This window comes from Neopelma chrysocephalum, unplaced genomic scaffold, assembly GCF_003984885.1.
Source record: "Neopelma chrysocephalum unplaced genomic scaffold, ASM398488v2 Primary Assembly neopelma1_61b, whole genome shotgun sequence".
NCBI lineage: Eukaryota > Metazoa > Chordata > Aves > Passeriformes > Pipridae > Neopelma > Neopelma chrysocephalum.
The window spans coordinates 4,500,552-4,520,683 of NW_020897717.1; positions in this window are offsets into that span (position 1 = coordinate 4,500,552).

Below are 20,132 nucleotides of genomic sequence, written 5' to 3' on the forward strand. Positions count from 1 at the left end.
ACACATTCCAGACGTTTTGGCCGTCACACTTTCATGAAAAAAAGACATGATGGCAAAACGTTGGGAACATACCTGTAAATACTAAAAGGCTTAAAACTACTCTGCTTATCTTTCAACATTTTTCAAAATTGCATACTGAGGATGTCTTAGGCCTATCCCAAGGAAAGGTGGTCAAAGATAGTCTAATTAGTACAGCAGTGTGTTACAATACAATCAGTTTAGAAGAAAAACCCATGATAAATAACACGGAAATACTCCCATAATGATTCTGAAGAATATAATTTTAAATATTGGGAAAGCTCAATGGAGAAACAGATGAAATACAGCTTATTAAATGAAGAGGGTTTTTGGTTTGGGTTTTCCCTTGACATTCAATAGTTTATTATTTAGAAATACTATGGTTTTAAGGGACTTTTTTTTATTGGATTGTAGAGAGTAAAGGCTGAACGCATTTGCTAAGCAGGACCCTGATTCATCATGTAGAATGCAAACAAGACTCCAGCATATTAAAAAAAAAAAATCCCTGAAGAGGAAAGAGCTTAATCCAGGAATATGATCTGTTAATGGATGCTTTTTTGGTGTATAATACAATAATAGTCCAATTTAATGAAAATGAAGTCTGAAGCAGATACTGAAGCCAATACCAATGCCTAGTAGTTAACATTCAGTCACTCAACAAATATTTATTTAGAGACAGCGTAACATGCCCATTGCAGAACTTTGAGTTTTAAAAAGAGCCAAGAGGTTGTGTTTTGGTTTGGTTTTTTTTTTTAAATTATTATTTTATTTTACAAAGTTTAATACTACAGGCGGTACAGCCCTTAAATCTTTTAATCTCTGGCAGTTACTTCTAGAGGGTTTGCATGGTGCATGGGTGATGCTCAAACCTAAGTTGACTTTCTGTATAGCACTGAATTTCCCTCATAATTCTCATGAAGACTCAGTTTAGAGTGAAACTGAAGCAGTGAGCTCTCTTCTTAATCCCAGCACTAAATGCTAATTTAACCCTAATTCAGGCAAATAGATTTGGGCCTTGTTTTTATTCTGGCAAAGTGTAATTTACTCTAACAAAGGTCTTGAAAAATATTTGTTTTAAAAGAGTCATTCTTAAATTACTGACTTAACAAGGCCACTGAACTCATTAACACTGTGGACACTTGTTACCTAAAGAAGGTGACGAATTATTGTAAAACTGCAAAGAAATCCTAAATTCTTCAGGCACTGCAATAATAAATGCTACATCCCTGCCAAAAATAAGAGTTTTCTAGGAGCAGAAAACCCTCATAAAAAGGTAAATTCCTTATCACTACATCCTTTGACAGAATCACGCAGTACTGCTGAAGCTGTCTGATTTCTAGGGGTTTTTTTGTCCTAAAGAAAAGCTAGTTTTAATGGGTGAGGTTCTTGGTAATTGAAATCCCAGCCCAAAGGTGCTACTGTACTACTCCCAAATATATCCTGGCTGCAAAACCTTAATTGCCCAGAGGCAGTCATAGATACGCACAGTGGATAACTGTAACCAAGTCTTCTTTAGCTCCCTCCAAGTCAACGATGAACACAAAATTTCCCTGAGGGTGTGACCTGGAGCAAAAGCCTGACTCAGTTCTCTAACATCTGGGACAGCCTCCACCTACCCAGGACACCCCTGCTGCTCACAAGTTGACTCCTTAAAGGCCGAGAGGTTACAGAAACCCAGCTACTTAAAGTGACACCAAAGTTTGCCTTTCTTCCCCTTTGCCCCGAAACTTGTTCTATTTTGGGAACCAGTCCAAAATTCGTTTAGCATGGGGTATAACACTTGTTTCTCAAGTAGATGTGCTTCTGGAAGGCTCTTAAGTAGAGATAAAATATTGGTAATAGTACAAATGATTCACATACAGACAGGGAGTTGGATAGTTGTCCTCCTTTTCCCCCAAAGCCGGTGCTGTGCTTTGTGTTTTCCTTCCATTTCTATGTGCTCCATATTTTGCATGAGGCATCTGTTACCCATAATGGCCCTGGCTGTGCATACTAAGGGACATTTCTTTTCATTACATTGTAATATATAATTGATGACAATGTGTCATTTCACCAAGAAAAAAGTAAGAGTAGGAGGAAGCCACAACTATTATATCCCAAGCAATTTATGTGGAGAAATAAATTTAAATTCACTGCAAGTTGCTTTTACGTTCTCTAAAACCCTGACCCTTTTGTTTCAATAGTTGTAAGAATTACAACAAGGACCATTACAGCTTGCTACAAATTAACCTTAGTGATGAGCCCAAGACAATCTAATGAGTTTGCTTACAACACATATATTCAAATAAGAATTCATTATCTGTTTTTTGCATATTCAAACCCAATATTAAGCAGCAACACCACTAACTACAGTAGGAGCTTAAATTTCCACAAAGTCAAAGTTGGGGACTACATAAATACCCTTGCATAGTCACTGATTCCAAGTTACTTTTTGCATTGTTACAGACAGCTACAGTCAGATTTCAAATATCTGAAAATCCCATGCAGCAACATGGAATATGAGACACAGTTATACATAATTGGTTTTTTTCTTCTTTCATTACCAGTGACAAAGGAGCTGGTCCAACATTTCACACAGTCTTTCAAAAGTCGTTAAATTAATTTCAAAAAGCACCAAAACCTCTGAATCTCCACATCTAGCAAGTTTATTAGAGCTTCACATCTACACTCTACTTCAGAATGGTTGTAATAATAGTATTTGCTCAACTGTGGGAGTTATTGACTTACTGATTTTATATGATTTGTCCTACAGACAAGGTAAGTGCAGCAGCCAAAGGAGAGAACAATGTTTAGAACTCTTTTTCTCTTCAAACAGCAAGGCTTTGGGAACACAGCTAAAACCTCCAATTACATTTTTCAAATAGCGGAGCATGTTAGACCAGTATGGCCCAAAATCTCGGCCAGCCTGACAGGCTCAGCAGGTTTTCTCCTTGAATTATGTCACCAACTCAGAGACAAGTACAACAGAGTCCCAGACATGCCTTGCATCAGAAGTGAACAATGACACATGAACACCCCGCTCAAGCTTTCAGAGACACAAGAGGAAGTTTTACTGCAAGAGTCCTGCAGAACATCCATGCAAGTGATGAAACTGAGAACAAGATCTCCTGCCCTCCCTTAGCCCCAGTCAACATTAAAGGCATCTACAGCAGTCAGTTTGAGATATTTCTCACCAACAGCACAAGCTGTTTTCATTATACTTAATGATCACTGATGGGATTTTCCACCCATGATCGTTGAGCACAGTGTCCACACTGACACGAGTTTCCAATAAAATCAGCAAGATTTTGAACTCACAGCACAAATTGTTGTTATTACAACAATTCGGCTCAAACCCATCTTGGATATTAGAGCTTTTCCTGGAACCTACCCATTTCCAAACACTGATTGCACAGAGTTTCATCTAGTTATCCAGTTGCATGCTTTTTAAAAGTCTTTCAAGCTGTGTGATGTAATGCACCTGATCCCCAGCAAAGCATTGGAAAATCCGCACTTATGTTTGTCAGAAAAATAAAAGGCCATTCATAATTTGTAGCAATATGCAAAGGCAAGCTAACGACTGGGAATCAGCATTTTGCTTAAATAAATCATGTTTTGTCCTGAACACAGTAAAGAACTTAAGTTTCTAAGTCCTTCATTGACTAGATACTCATGATTTGGCTTAACACAGGGTGTTGGCACATTTCCACATTTACAGGCACATAAATGACTTCAGTAGAGTTCTCCAACAAGCTGAATTAACTCAGTGTACACATTATTAACACCACTCTTGCTTTGTACCTAAATATATTTGTTTACATATTTTATTTAGTTTTAATGCTGTTGTTTATGTTATGTAGTTTTATCTCCTAAAAATATTCTGGAAGCAAAGATGCTTGTGAATGGATGCTTTTTGATGAAAACAGTAATTTTTGTAGTCTGAGTCCATGCAATTTCAGTAGAAGTTTATATTCAAATTAAAAGCTTTTTCACTTTAAAAATACTTATTTTTTAAAGTTATTCTACCAGAAAATACCCAATATCTCTACCACACAACTTAAAAGAATGAAAACAAAGACAAGCCTGAATTATCTAGTCTGTAAGGCAACTTTCAATTCTTTTCCAGTAAATCCTGGCAAACAAATGAGAGAACTAATCTCCTGAGAGATAAATAAGTAATTTATGTCGAAACTCTTACATATCTTTAATAAATAGCAGAAACAGATTATAAATCATTGAAATTAAATTACTGAGGTTGGAAGCCGAGCTGCCCAGCTCCTGGCATGAAGCATGTAGTGTTACTGGCAAGTGTCAAAATCAAAGCAGGACTAGTAAGTACCAAGCTCAAAGGTTAGTGCATGTTTTCCTCATGCACTTATGTGGAATAACTTTCACTTTCTAGCTGAGATTTTTGGTCTGTAAACAGCACAGATGGTTAGTTCCTATTAGCTTCCAACAGAAAGTGAGCTGTGAAATACCCATTTTGTGATAGGGAACTTCAGCCACAAAAAGGAAGAAGACAGTGAAAAAGAGAAGAAAGAGAATCACAAAATGCTGTTCTGGCTGACCAAAAGATCCCATGCCTTATAAAGGGATTTTGGGTTTTTTTCCTCTTTAAATTTCTCTTTTCTTCCCTATGAAGTCTGAGTTCATTTTAATCTTCATGCTTTAAAAGATATCCATAAAAGTATCCTTCAAAATACTTAGTTCTGCTGTTTTGGGAAGCGTTTAACATGTCTATTCTGGGGTAACAGAGAAGCAAGTGGGATTTTCAGCAGTTTGAGGTTGTACTCAAGCTGGGAGGAAGCAAAGTGCTCTTTAGGAATTGCCAAAGCATTCCCCTTTTCAGTGAAATAGAAAGGCTCCCATGTTTTTCTCTGCCATCTGACACTGTCAGCGTTGTTTCCTAACTACTTTTTGTCCTGTAGGAGTCTGCTGATGAAATGCCAGCTCCTTACTGGCTACAAATCCTCACCCTCTCTCCTCCTTCCACCCTTCTTCTCCCACAGACCCACCCCAGACTCCTCCTTCACAGCTTTTTCCCTGTGTCGCTATATCCTTTTCTCAAACTGAGAGTTCACTTTCACTCAAAATGTTCCATTTAAAGAGACTCATTAAATACCATTGTCATAAATCCATAGATATAAGCCAATAAACCATCATATCACAGTGAAGTTTTATAATATCTTTTAGATATTTCTTGGCGAGGATCCATCACAACTCATTAAATGCTCTAATGTCTGATCCTCTCAGTTGAAAACCTATACTAAATGTGAAATGTCCTGACTTCTATTACTTATGCTACACATTTTTCAAAAGGAAAAGGAAGTTTTGTCAACTTCATTCCCTTTTGACTGTAAGATACTCATGATCCGCAGTCTAGTCAGCTTCCATCCTTCTGCTTGACTCTTCAAGCAGGTTTTTTCTCCCTGCGTCCCATTACAAGCAGTTTTAGGCTCTTTTAATTATTACCAGTTGGATCTCCTGTGATTTCTATACTGGACCATAAAAACATCTCCTGTGTAAAATACAGAGCAAGCATAGGTTCTGATGATACTGCCTGAAATTCTTCACTTCTAAATTTAAAGGATCATATTAGTCTTAATGGTTACCAACATGCTAGATATTGAGGTTTGGCAAGTTATCCAGCCAAAGATAATTAAATTACTGCCAGAGCCGCTGCTCTCCAGGTTTGCAGTTTGCAAACACAGCCTGTATTTTATCTTTACTGTGTAACTGCATAGTGAGCCTGAGCTTGGCAGTGCCAGGCTTAGCGAGCATCTCCACCATTTCTCTTCAGGTGCTGCAAGTTTCCATCATCTGGTGCTCCCTCAGCCTTTGCACAGGCTGCAAATATTTGTTAGCTGGGTTTGTTTACTTCAAGAGCACTGTTAAAAGTAATCTTGGTTGGGTGAAGAACTAAGTTTTGCCAAGTTTTTCTAAAAACACTGTGCCCATCACAGTTATATTTGGAGACCTGTCAGTCATGTAGTTTTAATACTGTTTTGCACTAAATCAAGTTATTCTAGGTTCTGACATAAACAGTGTATGACATCAACTGAAATGTTCTACAGGAAGCAGAATACTGCTTACACAGTCATGATTTCTGGAAGCAAAACTTCCAGAAAGGTTTTGTTTAGTGGGATATATGTGACACCAGAGCACTACTGTGTGGTACCAAGTTCATCTGTTCATTCTTTACCCGTTTTTATATTAGTTGTTCCATTATCTTTCCCAGAATGAGACCATAAGTTATCTTTCTGAAAGTGCTGCTTCGATGTCAAGTTTAGGTCAAATCTCTTCATCTCTTCCATGGTTTCAAATAGCTGTCTGTGGAGTAAATCAGTATTGGAGGGACCCACTCAGACAGCTCTTTCAAAACTCTCAGATGAAAGTAATTTCAGCCTGTCAATATGCAAGTCAAGCAACTCCTCTTTAGCATGCTGGTTTCTTAAGAGTGATACTGAAATGCTTTTGATTCCATCCTGTGATTTCTACATCACTGAACTTCTCTCAAATACAAAGCACAAATATAACTGCTCAGCCTTATTATGATTATTGTTTATTCTTCTGTTTTTACATTCAAGTGATAACATTTTCTTCATTCGTATTTTTAAATCCCTTTTAGCATAGGCTCTACCATTCACAGCTCTACCAATGGCCCTATCATTTTCATTTCCTTTTCTTGCAAGTTCTCTATCACTGACAGACTGATCAGTATCACTCATTAATTCTGCCTGTACGGGCAGCTTTCTTACTGCAGCTACCTCCAGTAGGTTTTTGAGCACATAGCAACACTTCTTTTAAGAAACTCTGAAGGAAAACCCTAGTGATGATTCAGATCATGAATCAGCCAACTGATCCAATGCCAAGAAGGTCAAAGTGTTTAAACACTTTGCCTAAAGCCAGCTGAGAGCAGGCTGCTGGTATAGTGACCCCAGTGACAGGGATTAAGTATCCTATAGATTAGAGACAGAATTAGCAAGAGAAATACTTAAGTTAAACACTCTCACCTTATGTTTGTCACAGAATACTTAATGACCGGCCTAGAGTAAACTCAGAACCTAAATGACTGCAACCTAAATGATTCTATGAGACTTAAATTATATAAACTTTGATTTTAGTGAAATATAAGTTCACTAATGGGGGGAGCGAGCTATGGATCATTTCTTGAGGTGCTGCATTTGGTCCTATTGTTCCCTTGCAGTTGGCATGGGAAGGCAGAGATTCAGCAGTATGAAACTGGCAAAAGGTGTATAGGGCACTGCTTATAAACTTGTGCACATGTAATAGAGTTAAAATGTAATCAACGGATTATTTTCTCCTCCATTAATCGTATGATGAAAGAGGAATTACAGAGGCAGTATTTTCAAAGATGCATCATCTCACCTACCTAGTGGTAGGTACCCACCTGGAAGAATGTGCTCAGTACCTGGAGGAGTAACAGCCTAAATAGCTGTGTAGCAAAAGGATTTGGCAAGAAACATCTAAATAATTTAGATATGTCACTTGGTAAGTTTTCAAAAAAATTTTATGACATTCACATGAAGTAACAGAGTAGTTTGGGTGAGTCAGAAAGTCTCTTTCTGTCTATGTCCCTATGAAGTCAAGAATATTGAAATGGTTAACTTCTACTACTAATCTCATTACTGTTGATACTTTTTGCTTTAAAAGTGACTTAAAATCTCAACTTTCATTAAAAAAAGGTTCTAAACCTCACAGTTTCAGAGGAAAACTTGCAAAGAGTACACAAGCAAAATCTCACAAATCAGAAAATAATCAGCAGAGAGGAGAAAAAAGAAAAAAAGACCCAAGCAACAGCAAAATAAGAAACAAGAAGGGAGCCCTAATACACTGCAGGGTAGTTGGATCGATTATCATGGATCTGGACACATACTTGTCCAATAAAACTAGCAAAAACTGTCCACTCATGTTTTTCTGAAAAGAAGTAAATATTTTGAAGGAAATCTTTTTCCTTTATTATTTTCCAATCAGCAATTTATAGGGAGAATCTCTTGGGCTACACACCTATGGCGTCTACAAACAATATAAGTATAGTTCAGCTTATCATGCAGGGAGATTGTCAAAAGAAGAGGTTTCTGAGGCACTCAAGTGGTGCTGGAACAGCAGAAGAGCTATGCTCTTTCGTGCTTTCTTAAGCATGTTGAAACAGGTGCTTGACAACTTCTAAGCTTCTGTTTAAGTGAGCCCAACACATGGATAGGAGGATCTGTCAATGTTCTTTGCAATCAAACCAAGTAATCTGGTTAGGTGTGTGTTGAAGAGGGCAAGCAGACAAATTTCTAAGGGACAGGCAGACACAGACTCTCAAACTTACTGAAGTAATTCAGTAATTTGCAAGAGAGCCAACAGCAGGGCACAAGCAAGACCTTTTCATTTTCCTCAGATGGTACAACACAGTAATTACAAAACCTGCCATAAGCACTTGTCACCACTACTGTGAGAACTACCTTTTTAGCAGAAGTCAATAACGCTAGAAATAACTGCATGTGATAACCTCACCTTGAAGTTATGACAACCTACGAATAACCGAGTTGAAATTGCCTAGTTTGCTTTGTCAGCGGTATCAGTTAGGTGCCTGCCTACTTCATTGCTTACTCTTCCTTAGAATGCAATGATGAAAAAGAGGTTTCCAAGGAAAGCCTCATACGTCAGTGGACTGATTTATTTAGGCATAATGTCAATACCACTGAACGGATCTTGCCTCTTGGTGACAGAACACCAGACTTTGAGACTTCACAACTGGTTTTAGAGTGCCTTCACCACAAAACTCCCAGTGACGAGGTTCTAGCTATGACTAACTCCATTACCAGCCACCGCAGCAGGTAGCAGTCAAGATGATACACATCCCTCTGTATTATTGTTGTGCTGTCTTCTGGTTTCCAGTCAGGCTTTCTATTTTTATTTTTTTTCCAATTCAATGTATTTTGGGGCTTTATATTATTACTGTCTCCTAATAAACATTTCTGTTCATGAATATAAAAGACTTGAAATCTGGGAAGGTAAAATTCCATAACATTTTGCCGGAAGAACAGCATTAAAGCTTTGATGTAAATAACCACAGCCCCAGACTACACCTGGTCCTGGATGCACAAGGAGCAGAGCCAGGGGAGGGAGGAAGCCACTACAGCTGGGCTGAGAGGAGAATCCAAGGGAAGAAAAGGCAGCAGTTGTGCTCCATTGAAATGCACACTGCCTGCCAAGTTCTCCAACTGCACCAGGAAGTATTTTTTAATCAGAAAAAAAAAAAAAAAAAAAAGAAGTTGGGGGGGGGAAAGGAGCATGGTTATTAGAAATAAGTTGACTTCTCTATTAATTGGTATTTTCCTAGAAGTACCGATTGTCTCTTAAAATATTATTTTTAATGTTCTTTCAGTAGTAAGAAAAATTCTCAGGAGGAGTTTAACACTGGAGTCTCACAGAAGGTTATCTCTTGTTTACAGTACATTTTGAAACTGTCTTCTAGGCACAGAAACAGAAACAAACAGGCATCTAAATACATGGTACCACAGTTTGCAGAAGTGATGAATTATTAACTATTTCCTGTCATCTTTTACATTATGTTAATTTGCTTTATGTTGCACATCTGTCACACACCCCTCCCATACAATATAAGGGAAATAGAGACTTAAATAGTTACCAGTGCTTACACATTATCGACATAGCTGGCATTAAGATACGACAGGTGAAATCTTCAGAGATGTTACACCAGTTACTCTGCCTGAGGAACTGGCCCTCAGTCTATGCAATTTGTCTTGCTCTCCTCATGTTCTAAAAAGAGTTCTCTTCATCTTTTTTTTTTTTAATTTATTTAGGTTAAAAAACCAAACAACTAGAAGAAAAAATAACTTAAATTGATCCTATCACAATAATCCTTTGTTCTTTTGACTTGTCTAATTTAGGATTATCTTTGTTTCCTTACACAATCACCCAGTTAGCATGGGAAGAGAAAGGAATTGCAGGCTTTAACCACTTTTCAAATGAAAATAATAGGTCAGAAGGTTCTTGTTGAGCGCAGTGGGAATTAGACCAAACCTAAGTACTACACTGCAGGAACACAAATTCCACAAGAAGGCCACAGTGAAATGCTTGATGGAGCATACAGACAGTGACAGTCTCTATGCTCCATTAACAGATAGGCTTTTACACAAGATTTTTATTATCACGAGAAATTCTGACAGAGATATGGATTAATTTCATCATAATGCTTTATTTCTAACTTCATTGTCAGTACTGTAAGTACAGACTCCATGTAAAAGCAATGGCTTCCAATAGCAATACAGACTAAACCTAAGCATTTTCTTCTTTATTTATTTGCATAGGTCTTGTTTGCCAGTTCCTGACAGAGGAAGACTGAATTTATGCAGCTACTCAATTGATCAAGTGCCTCCTTTAAAGTCAGCAACATCATGATAAATGAACACTATTAATTTACACTAGCTCAGGGTTTCCTGCCCTGGAAAAATTCAATATACATACTTGTAGCTCGTAAATGAGACTGCAGTACAAACATGCATCTTCTTCTTCCACACCTCTCTGAACAAATACCATGTTCTTCACCTGTTTATAGTGTTATCCTCAGAGAATGGTTTGGGTGGGAAGGGACCTTAAAGATCATCTAGTTCCAACCCCACTGCTGTGGGCAGGGATGCCTTCCATTAGACCAGGCTGCTCAAAGACCCATGCAAGCTGACCTTGAAGACTCCTAGGGATGGGACATCCACAATTTCTCCATGCAACCTGTTCCTGTGCCTCACCACGGTCATAGGAAGGAATTTCTTCCTAATAGCTAATCTAAACTCTTTCAGTTTGATTTTTATAGGTAACCCAGGAAATCAATGGAAATCCCACAAGTATGCCTCAAACCAATCACCGTATTTTTGCCCTGTGTTTTATATTTCAGGTTTCAATTATGTTTATTAGACATACTAACCCTGACTTACTCATAGCAATGCCAAAAAAAGCATGTACTAGAGAGGTGCGTTGAATCAGAGAGTCTGTCTGCCACGGAAATGCTGATCTTTCTCCTTTCCAAAATGCAGAAGTCTAAAGTGTTGTTAGCACTGAGACTTACCAAGATACTTCAGGCAGCGAAGTATCACGATTCATAACATATATCAATACCCCCTGAGGCTGGGGGTATTTCAACTGAGGGCCATGGAAAAGAGACACTGACATTAAATACTTCTCTGGATTGAGGCCTACAGATGTTCAGGGGTCCCTCAGCTGCTCACATCTTTGCATTCTGCATATACCATCTGTGCACCCAGATCCTTAGAGCAGAGGGTTCTCTCATTTGATAAATATTTTAAGTCTTATACTACCAATAGTAATGTGTATCGACTAACTCAAAGAGCACCAGAATATGAGAGTTCTTACAAGTACACCAATACCGTAAAAAGTTGGTTGCTGTTTGTTTGGGTTTTTTTTGTTTTTCTGTTTAAATCATGTAAACACATGGCAAAGAATAAAAAGACAGCACCCTTCAAAAACTAGGAGGTGCACACACATCCTCCAACAAGTATCCAGCTCCTAGTCTTGTTGTCTTGTGCATCATGGATCCTTTATCCAGGGACAACCAAGGTTTGATTAACTTTATCCTTAGACCTTAATGCATGGAGAAAATTGTCCATTAAAATTTTTAAAAAATCTTTTATATGAATCATATTGGTCAAAGTAATGTCCTTTAAGGGCACTTGCCCATGGCAGATCAAAAGACTCAAGAAATTTAAGAGGCTTTTAATTAGTATTTTTTTAAATGTTAGCTAATACATTTATGATGTAGATATTCATCAACAGTTAAAGATATGAACTATCAGGCAGCAAAGCAAGAAGTCTGGTATGAGGCTATTGGAAGAATAGGTTTGACAGTTCTGATATGGAACAACCAATATGCTTATGGCTAGATAAGAGTATATGGTTGCTATTAACCATTTGCTGTACCTCACTGTGCAGGGTTTTCTTTTATGTAGGGGTGTCTCTCACCCATCCATAACAAAAGACGCCTCTTTTTCTGTTTGGAAGTTCCTGTCATCGAACGCACCCAAAACAAGAGAATGAGGAATATGCATGTTTAAAAGCACAAGGAACGAAGAAGGCCAGAGAGCTGCTCATCCCAACACCACTCACACTCCTCAGCAAAGAGAGTCCTTCCATAGGCCCCTTAACACCAGCAGCAAGGCAAACCAGCACACTTTCTTCACAGTACTTTTGAGATGGAAGAACTGCCATCAGGCTCAGCGCTTTACGGGAGGCTCCATATCTTAACCCAGCAAGGTGGTTTTGCTGCTCTCCAAGGAGCAACACATGCACCCCATTGGCAGAGCCCCATCAGACTGGCAAGAGTTTAGTGGGGCAGCCACAGAGAAGGGTTGCCCCTGACCAGACATCAGAAGCAGCTCAGCCCATTGCATTCATGTGATGTGGTCTGTATTTACTTTTGGTCAGATCATTACCCAAAGACATGAGGAGATAATACCTTCTTTATCCCTTTATGAACAGAGTAGGTAAGGAACAATGTTAGAGGCATTTGGTGTACACATTTTAGATAAACCTGGTCCTCATTTTCACAAAAAGATTCAGGTTCATCTGCAACCAGGAGTTAGTGCATGGCTCTGCATCAGCATATATAATTGTGCTATTTAAGTCAGGTTTGTAGGCAACTATTTCACATTATAAGAGGAGAAAAAAGAAGTACCAAGAAAAAAAGAAATATAATCTTGAATTTAGAAAGACCGGCTCACTTAGCTCGGCCACATAAAGCACATGCTCCATCTTAAGTATATGAGTAATTCCCATAATGACTCCTGCTTGAACACAAGTGTGCACTTCAGTGCTTGCACTTGGCTGGATCCTTAATTTCCAACTCATTTCTATAAAGATGTTAAAGACATTTCTTAAGCAAAGGGAAGTTGTAAGAAATTACCTGCTTTTTCATTACTGGGAAAAGTAAACAAGTGTAATTTCCCATTCTTTTATCCCTCTTGTTTTCAAAAAGTGTCACACATGACATTTATTTAAAAGGAAACACTTTCAGGCAAAGAGTATTTGTTTTAAAGAGGGAACAATACAAAATGGCATATTCAGTTCTCTTTCAAACAGGATCTAATTTAGGGCTACAGTAGCTACTTATTATTACAGTATTTAACCATATGATCAGTAGCACTAGAATTTTAGGATCTTGGATTCTTTGTTAGGTAAAGCATGCAGATGAAACTACCAGTGCTCTGAATATTTTGTGACCATATGACAAATCCTTTCACAGGCCAACAAGTTCCCTTTCTGCCAGAAAACCACAATAAAGACTCACTTGGACTGAGAGTCTTAAAGCTTTCTTTGCATACTTCTGTGTGAGAGAGTGTATTTGCTAGGAGGTGGGACATTCAGATACCTACATTTAACAAGAGCATTTCAAATTATAAGAAGTGTATACCCTGAGTACTTTTAAGATGAACATGGAAGCTAGTTGATAGGATGAACCACTAGGAAGGATTAGGAGATCATTTTTAAAGGAAACCAAATAAAAAGAAATCACTTCACTGTAAGGGAAGAAATGCAATAGTTGAGGTTCCAATAGTAACTATTGTCACTGCTGTTATTTTCAAAAACCTTCTGAAAAATATATCATACTGAATGCCTGCTGTGGAAACCTCCAGGACTTTGGGGGCAGTGAGTGGGTGGATTGCTTCAAGTTGCAGGATCAAGACAAAATCATCAAATTGTGAGCATGTCCAGGTTGTGTAATCAGACCATCATTTAATGGTGACTCTCGTCTGTGCCTATACCTTTTCTCCACTCTTTTTTAGCATGTCACCAGTGTCAGGCTATGGCCTCTTCAAGGATGGAATATATCTTTCCTCTTTTTTTTTTTTTCCGTGCAAGATGCCCAAAGCACTTCCTAGAGAGATGAAGAGAACTCCCAGGGAGCTCAGCTACATGGGATGCAGTCATTATGGAGCAGACTCACATGCTCCAGCATTTATTAAATATGTGCTGTAAAATCAATCAGTTATGCTGCTGTATTAATGTTGTTTTCCAGCTATATATTTTGCATGGGTTGATTCTGAAATTTCCAGATGTGTAGCCTTAGCCTTGTACTATCCTAGACTGGATTTTGTCTATAACTCATTTGCAATATTACTGTAATATTTCAAAGCTCATAATTGGGACTACAAGTTGTATTTTTAGTTCCTTAAGTTCCTCCACAGCATTTAACAGTAATTATTAGTAAAAATTTTATTTAGAATTATGCCAGCAATTCCTTACAAGCTGCCTTTTTTTGTTTGGTTTTTTTTGGGGGGTTTTTTTAGTGTCCTTTTATAAAACTGATGTGGTAAACTGATTCTCTCAGGACAGTTATTGGTAATTTTGAAAAAGAAATCGAATTCTAGGAACTTTCAGTTAAAAAAAATTAACTCAAATGTCAAACTCTTTTCTAAAAAAAAGTCCACCCCCTCATATCTCCCCAAGTATAATTTTTGTGACACTTTCAGCACTTCAGGAGAGCTGCAGGGCCAGTATAGGAAAGCTTCAACAGGCAACTGGAGATCCAGACAGGCTGAGGCTGGTGGTGGACCAGGCTCTTCCTCCTGGCCTCTCTCCCCAGCTACAAGAGTTATCCAAAGCATTAAGGCCTTGCTGCAGGAAAAATACTGCAGCTCCAGAAGACCAAATGAGCTGATCTAACTGTTCATCACAGGTGAAAAGTATTTTCACCATTCAGCTTCCCACACCCATTCCTGTCTTACATTAAGCTATTCTTATCAGCCACTTTAGCTTTCCTATGAAGACAGGCTGAGAGAGTTGGGGCTGTTCAGCCTGGAGAAGAGAAGTCTTTGGGGAAATCTTACAGCACATTTAAGTACCTAAAGGGGGCTACAAGAGGGCTGAAGAGGGACTTTTTACAAGGACATGTAGAGATAGGACAAGGGGGAATGGCTTCAAACGGAGGGGGTGTAGGTTTAGATTAGCTATTAGGAAGAAATTTTTTACTGTGAGGGTAGTGAAGCACTGACACAGGTTGTCCAGAGAAGTTGTGGATGTCCTATCCCTAGAAGTGTTCAAAGCCAGGTTGGATGGGATTTAGAGCAACCTGGTCTAGTGGAAGGTGTCCCTGCCCATGGCAGGGGGTTTAGAACTAGATGATCTTAAGGGCCCTTCCAACCCAGAACACTCTATGATTAACCCAGGAGAAAACAAAGTATATGAAGTACATAAATTTGTGCTATTAACACTGACTCATCTCAAAGAGTCCAAGCAGCATGTAGCTGGTGCAAAGGAGTGATACAGGTCTCTTCTCCTTTGTGGTTAAAGACTGATGCATCTGCTTATTCCACCCAGCCCCTCACCTACCTGTGTAAGGGCACTCAAGGACTCTAGTTTGATTCCTCCTAGGGCATAAAGTTATTGTGGGATCAAGACTAAAATAAAAAAAATGGCTAGCAAGTTCAACTATTGCAACAAGAACAATATCAGAAGTTCCTAATGTTTGAGAGCATGCGTCTGCAGCTGCCTCCTCCACAGAAGGAGAAATAAACAGCCTTCTCTAAAGCTGAACGCTGAAAAAAGAAATCACCACTTCTGTTAATTTTCTTAAGATCTTGTCTTCTGAGCTGCCTGGGATACCTCAGGAAATGTGGGTTTCCTCATCCAAACCAGTCAATCTTGTAAATTGGTACTGTAGCAACCAGCAGCGGGTGTGGTTAGCTCATAAAACCACTGGAGGAATAAACTGCAGAGGCTCTCTAGCAATGTGATCAGTGTTTAGGGCATGGGAGTAGCCACAGGCACCGCAACAAATCCCCTTGTCTCTGAGGCAAAAACTATACCATTCCTGATCTCAATCTAAATTACTATACATCAGCTACAAGCTGGTTCCATACTAGCTGGCTGCTTTTTCACCAGTTGTCTGGAATTGCTGGCACATGGGACCACCAGTTCCATGCTCTACCTGATGCCTCCCCTAAAAGGGACAGAGGACCAGGAGATGGATGCCCTTTGTCTTGAAAGGCAGCCCTGGGGTGCAATATCTTTCAAGCACACTTTAATTAGATGCCAGAGGAACAGTGCAAGAGCAGCAGTTGCATCAAAGGGAACAGCACTGTTCTACCAGACATACTGTTATAGAAAAAGTATTTTCTTGTACACAAACCCTGAGGCTGAAAAGGTGGAAGGTTATCAATAAGCTTTTGAAATTCAAAGTAGGATTAAAAAAAAAAGTTATCTTACCAGGGAAAATCTGCATTGTTATGCAGTAGAATAAACATTTTGGGAGTTTCCTATTGTGCTGATCTCCTAAGGGTTGGTATAGGTGGGCTGCCTCTAAGACTATAAAAAGGCTTGAGAAAGCTTGCTGCACACTTGCTGGTACTTCAGTACGCTCTGCCAGCTGACAAGCAGTAATGCAGCACATGGCATCTTCCACCATCACCTACAAGTTCACTGAGTGTCTTCATTGCTTTTTACTGCATTCATTCCTGGTCCTAAAACATTTTCCACCTTGGACACTCTATGAAATAGATTCTCATAAACACCCAAAAATCTGCATGTGCTTCTACACAGAAGTGGCTGAATGAGTGAACTGAGAGGTGAAAATAAAAAGTACTCTACCTCAGCAAGTCAAGTGTATGAGTTAATTGAAACTACAGTAGAAAAGTTCACTTTTAGCCATTTACTGTATGCTATTTAACAGCTAAGGTCACTTTAGCACCCCTTTAACACTGCAGTGATCACATACTTCTCTTTAAACTCTAGTGTCACATACCTGAGATTAGGGAGGTATTTAACTAGATTGCTAAAAATGAAGATCACAGAGCAGTTTGTCAATAGTTGTGTAATTATTCCATCTTAACAATAAGACTTAATCGAGTTCAGTGTGAGCGGAAGAAAAACAAAATAACAGGGCTCTGAAATGTCTATACACATTCTTACAGAACTTTAAGCCAGTGTAAATCAATGAAGATCAAGGTCTTTAATGGACACTTTGGTTGAGTAATACTGTCTAAGGATCTGTCTTTAACGAAGTCAATGGATTTAGTTAAGCCATAGAGTATATTAACACGAAGTACTGTTTCAACTTTTCTATTTTTTTGGTTGAATGCTCTCTTTGGGATCAATGTCAACATCATGATGTGCTTCCAAGAAAAGGATGAAGTTTTGAAAGATCAAATTTCCCTCGGTATTTTTTGAATTACGTTGAAAGCAGGTTTGAACGGTATCTTAATCATCATCCACATGATGAACAGAAGTAAGACAAAATAGGGCTAGGAATAAGGACAATGTTAAATGGAATCAAGCCTGGGAAACATCAGCTATACACAGTGTTTGGAAGGAAAATAATTTGACAAATGTTAGTTAAAACACAGTAACAGGGAAGTGCGAAAATCAGATCTGGGCCTGTTCCATCCCCACTGCAAAGCTGCATCATTTAAATTAAACTCTAGTGACAACCAATTTGTCCCACACAGTGAGATCAGGCAATACAATGCATGAACAACAACGCAACCAACCAGTTTAGTCTTTGGAAGTCTGGATCAGAAAAGGCAAAATGCATTTCTTACCAAGGCCAGTGACAGTCCAGTAGGATTTTCATCTGAACTTCCGAAAGATGTAAACAAACATGAGGGATTTTGGAAAAGAGCTTCAAAACAATTATGTGGCTGCAGGAACTGACTGAGACTCTTCACAAGAGCTAAACATATCCAGTTCAACTGAGCAGTCTCCAGCAGCAGTGGGAGATAGGCCTGGGAATTTTTGAGAGTCTTCATCTTAAGTCCAAAACCTGAAGGTACTTACAGAAACACAAAGCAAACTATGGAATAAAATTAGACACTAGAAAGTAAGCTAGTACAGAAAATCGTACCCCATAAAAAAGTGATTCTCCTGTGAAATAAGTAGCCAAGGCAAGCAGCTGCATATCAATCCAGATTAGCAGATACTAACAACCAAATCTGATGGGGGTTATTTACTGGAATCACACACAGCCCCCAGGGAGTAGTGCACTTAGCAAACAGATAATGGAAAAGGAGATTCTTTGGACCTGAAGACAGACTTCTTGGTGTTCACTAAATTAAAAGTCTAAAGTGTCTCCCTTCCTAAGTTTTTGAAATAGTAACACCTTGATTATTTCAAGCATCTAAATGCTTCCCTAAAATTTTGGCTCACTACTTTATGAAGAAAGCTCTTTCTCATAGGAAAAACAAAAAGGTTTGTTACAACTGATAAGGGAAAAAAGTTTTGATTGTATAAGTTCAGTTGCAAATTTATTTCATACAGGTTTTAAGAATGTAGAAGTCATCAAAAACAGCTGTCAGAGCATATCAATCACACTGTCAGCATCTGAGGCTTTTAAGGTTCACAGAAAGAGCAGACAAATGCAGGGGGGGATTTTGCTTTTTGCTGTTCCCATGCCAATAATACAGACTGAGGCAAATGTCCACTTTTAATTGTTTTTGCTTTTAATTACGTTAGCTTACATGGGCACATTACTGGATTGGTGCCTCACAAGGGAGTCACATATTGGCAGGAACAACAGACTACAGTGATGTCGTAAGTATTTTCCAATTCTTAGACCAATGTCTTACTGAAAAATGGCAATCCAATTCCTGCATCTCATTCCAGCTTAAAATAAGTCGTAATTGTGGGCTTATTTTAAGTTTGTCATCTGTCAACTTTACAGCACACAGATACAGAAATATAGTAACATTTATTTTCTATGTATTATATCCTTCTGATGCCTTAAGCCCCTAATCTTTTTTATTTTTCTTATTTTTCTACCTTATAAGTTTTATAGGTAATAGAAGTAGATTTTAGAAACCCTTTCTCCCTCCTCCCCATAGTACCCTTTAGTTTATACATTCCTTAATCATCTCACCCCATTCCATACCCCCCCCTATCACCCTACCCCCGTATCTAGTAGAAAATGTTTAGTCTTTTAGTCAAGGCAGGCCTGTCTTGTTTGGAGAACGCTTATATCTGGAGGGGGCACCCGGCCTAAACCGCAGGACAGAGTCAAAGAACTGGGTCACCCTGCTCTCTGTACGCTGAAGATGAGGAAGATGATGAAGAGGGGGTCCCAAAAAGCACCCCAGACCCGATTCCAAGAGGCGGGCCAGGGAGTGGACCAGGCCAAAAGTTATAGGGTAGACACACTTAAGATTGGCCAAATATTACTATAAATGTAACATCTCGGGCACAGCCCGGGGCGCGCCGTGTAACATCTCTATTGCCTTGGCATAATTAAACCCTTTCTTATCTCACCCCAGCTTACGGCTCCTGAATTTTTTCGTAACACCAGCTGAGCAGGCATCACTTCCATTCATATCAGTGAGAACCATTTTACATCAAATCTTCCTCGAATTTTTCTCTCTCCCCTTAACTTCACGTCCTTGTCTATTTTCACTTTTGCTCAATTTTTTCCTCCTTTGGGAACAATAACTGAGGCACAGAAACTTTCCAGTTACATTTGTTTTTCCCTCAGAAATTAAAATGATAGACATTGGTAGGGGGAATGGACTGCCCAGTAGCAATTACGCTCATGTTGAGTACATCACTTGGTCTGTGTATTTTGGTTGCCTTCTGGAGATCCTTTTATTTTAGCCCCAGGCCTACTTGGCTGCAGTAGGTCACTTGTTTCCGACAGCAATAAAAATAAAAATAAAAAAGAAACAGCCCTGAAACAGCATTCTTTTTTTTTCTTTTTTTTCCCCTGAGGATGTTGTTTTCTAGCCTGTCTCAGTTTCCGGTTCCCATGAACAAGCTTGTCACTGTTGTATTTGGATTCACTGTGCCATAGGAAAATGTTAAAAGGTTTGCTGCTTTCTTTTAAGGAAAAAGCAAGACAGATTTTAATAGAAAGCCACCTTGATTTCCATGCATTAAAAAACCCAAAATAATCTAATTTTTCAATAATTTTTCTCCATAGTCCTATTTGTATTTATTTGAAAAAATTCCCTGTCATCTTTCCTAAGATTTGAGGGATACAGTATTTATTTGAAAAAATTCCCTGTCATCTTTCCTAAGATTTGAGAGATACAGAAGGACCAGGGTTTGCTTTTTGCAACAACTCACTTTCCCTATGGATGGTGGTGCTCTGCCAAGAGATACCCCCTAGGATT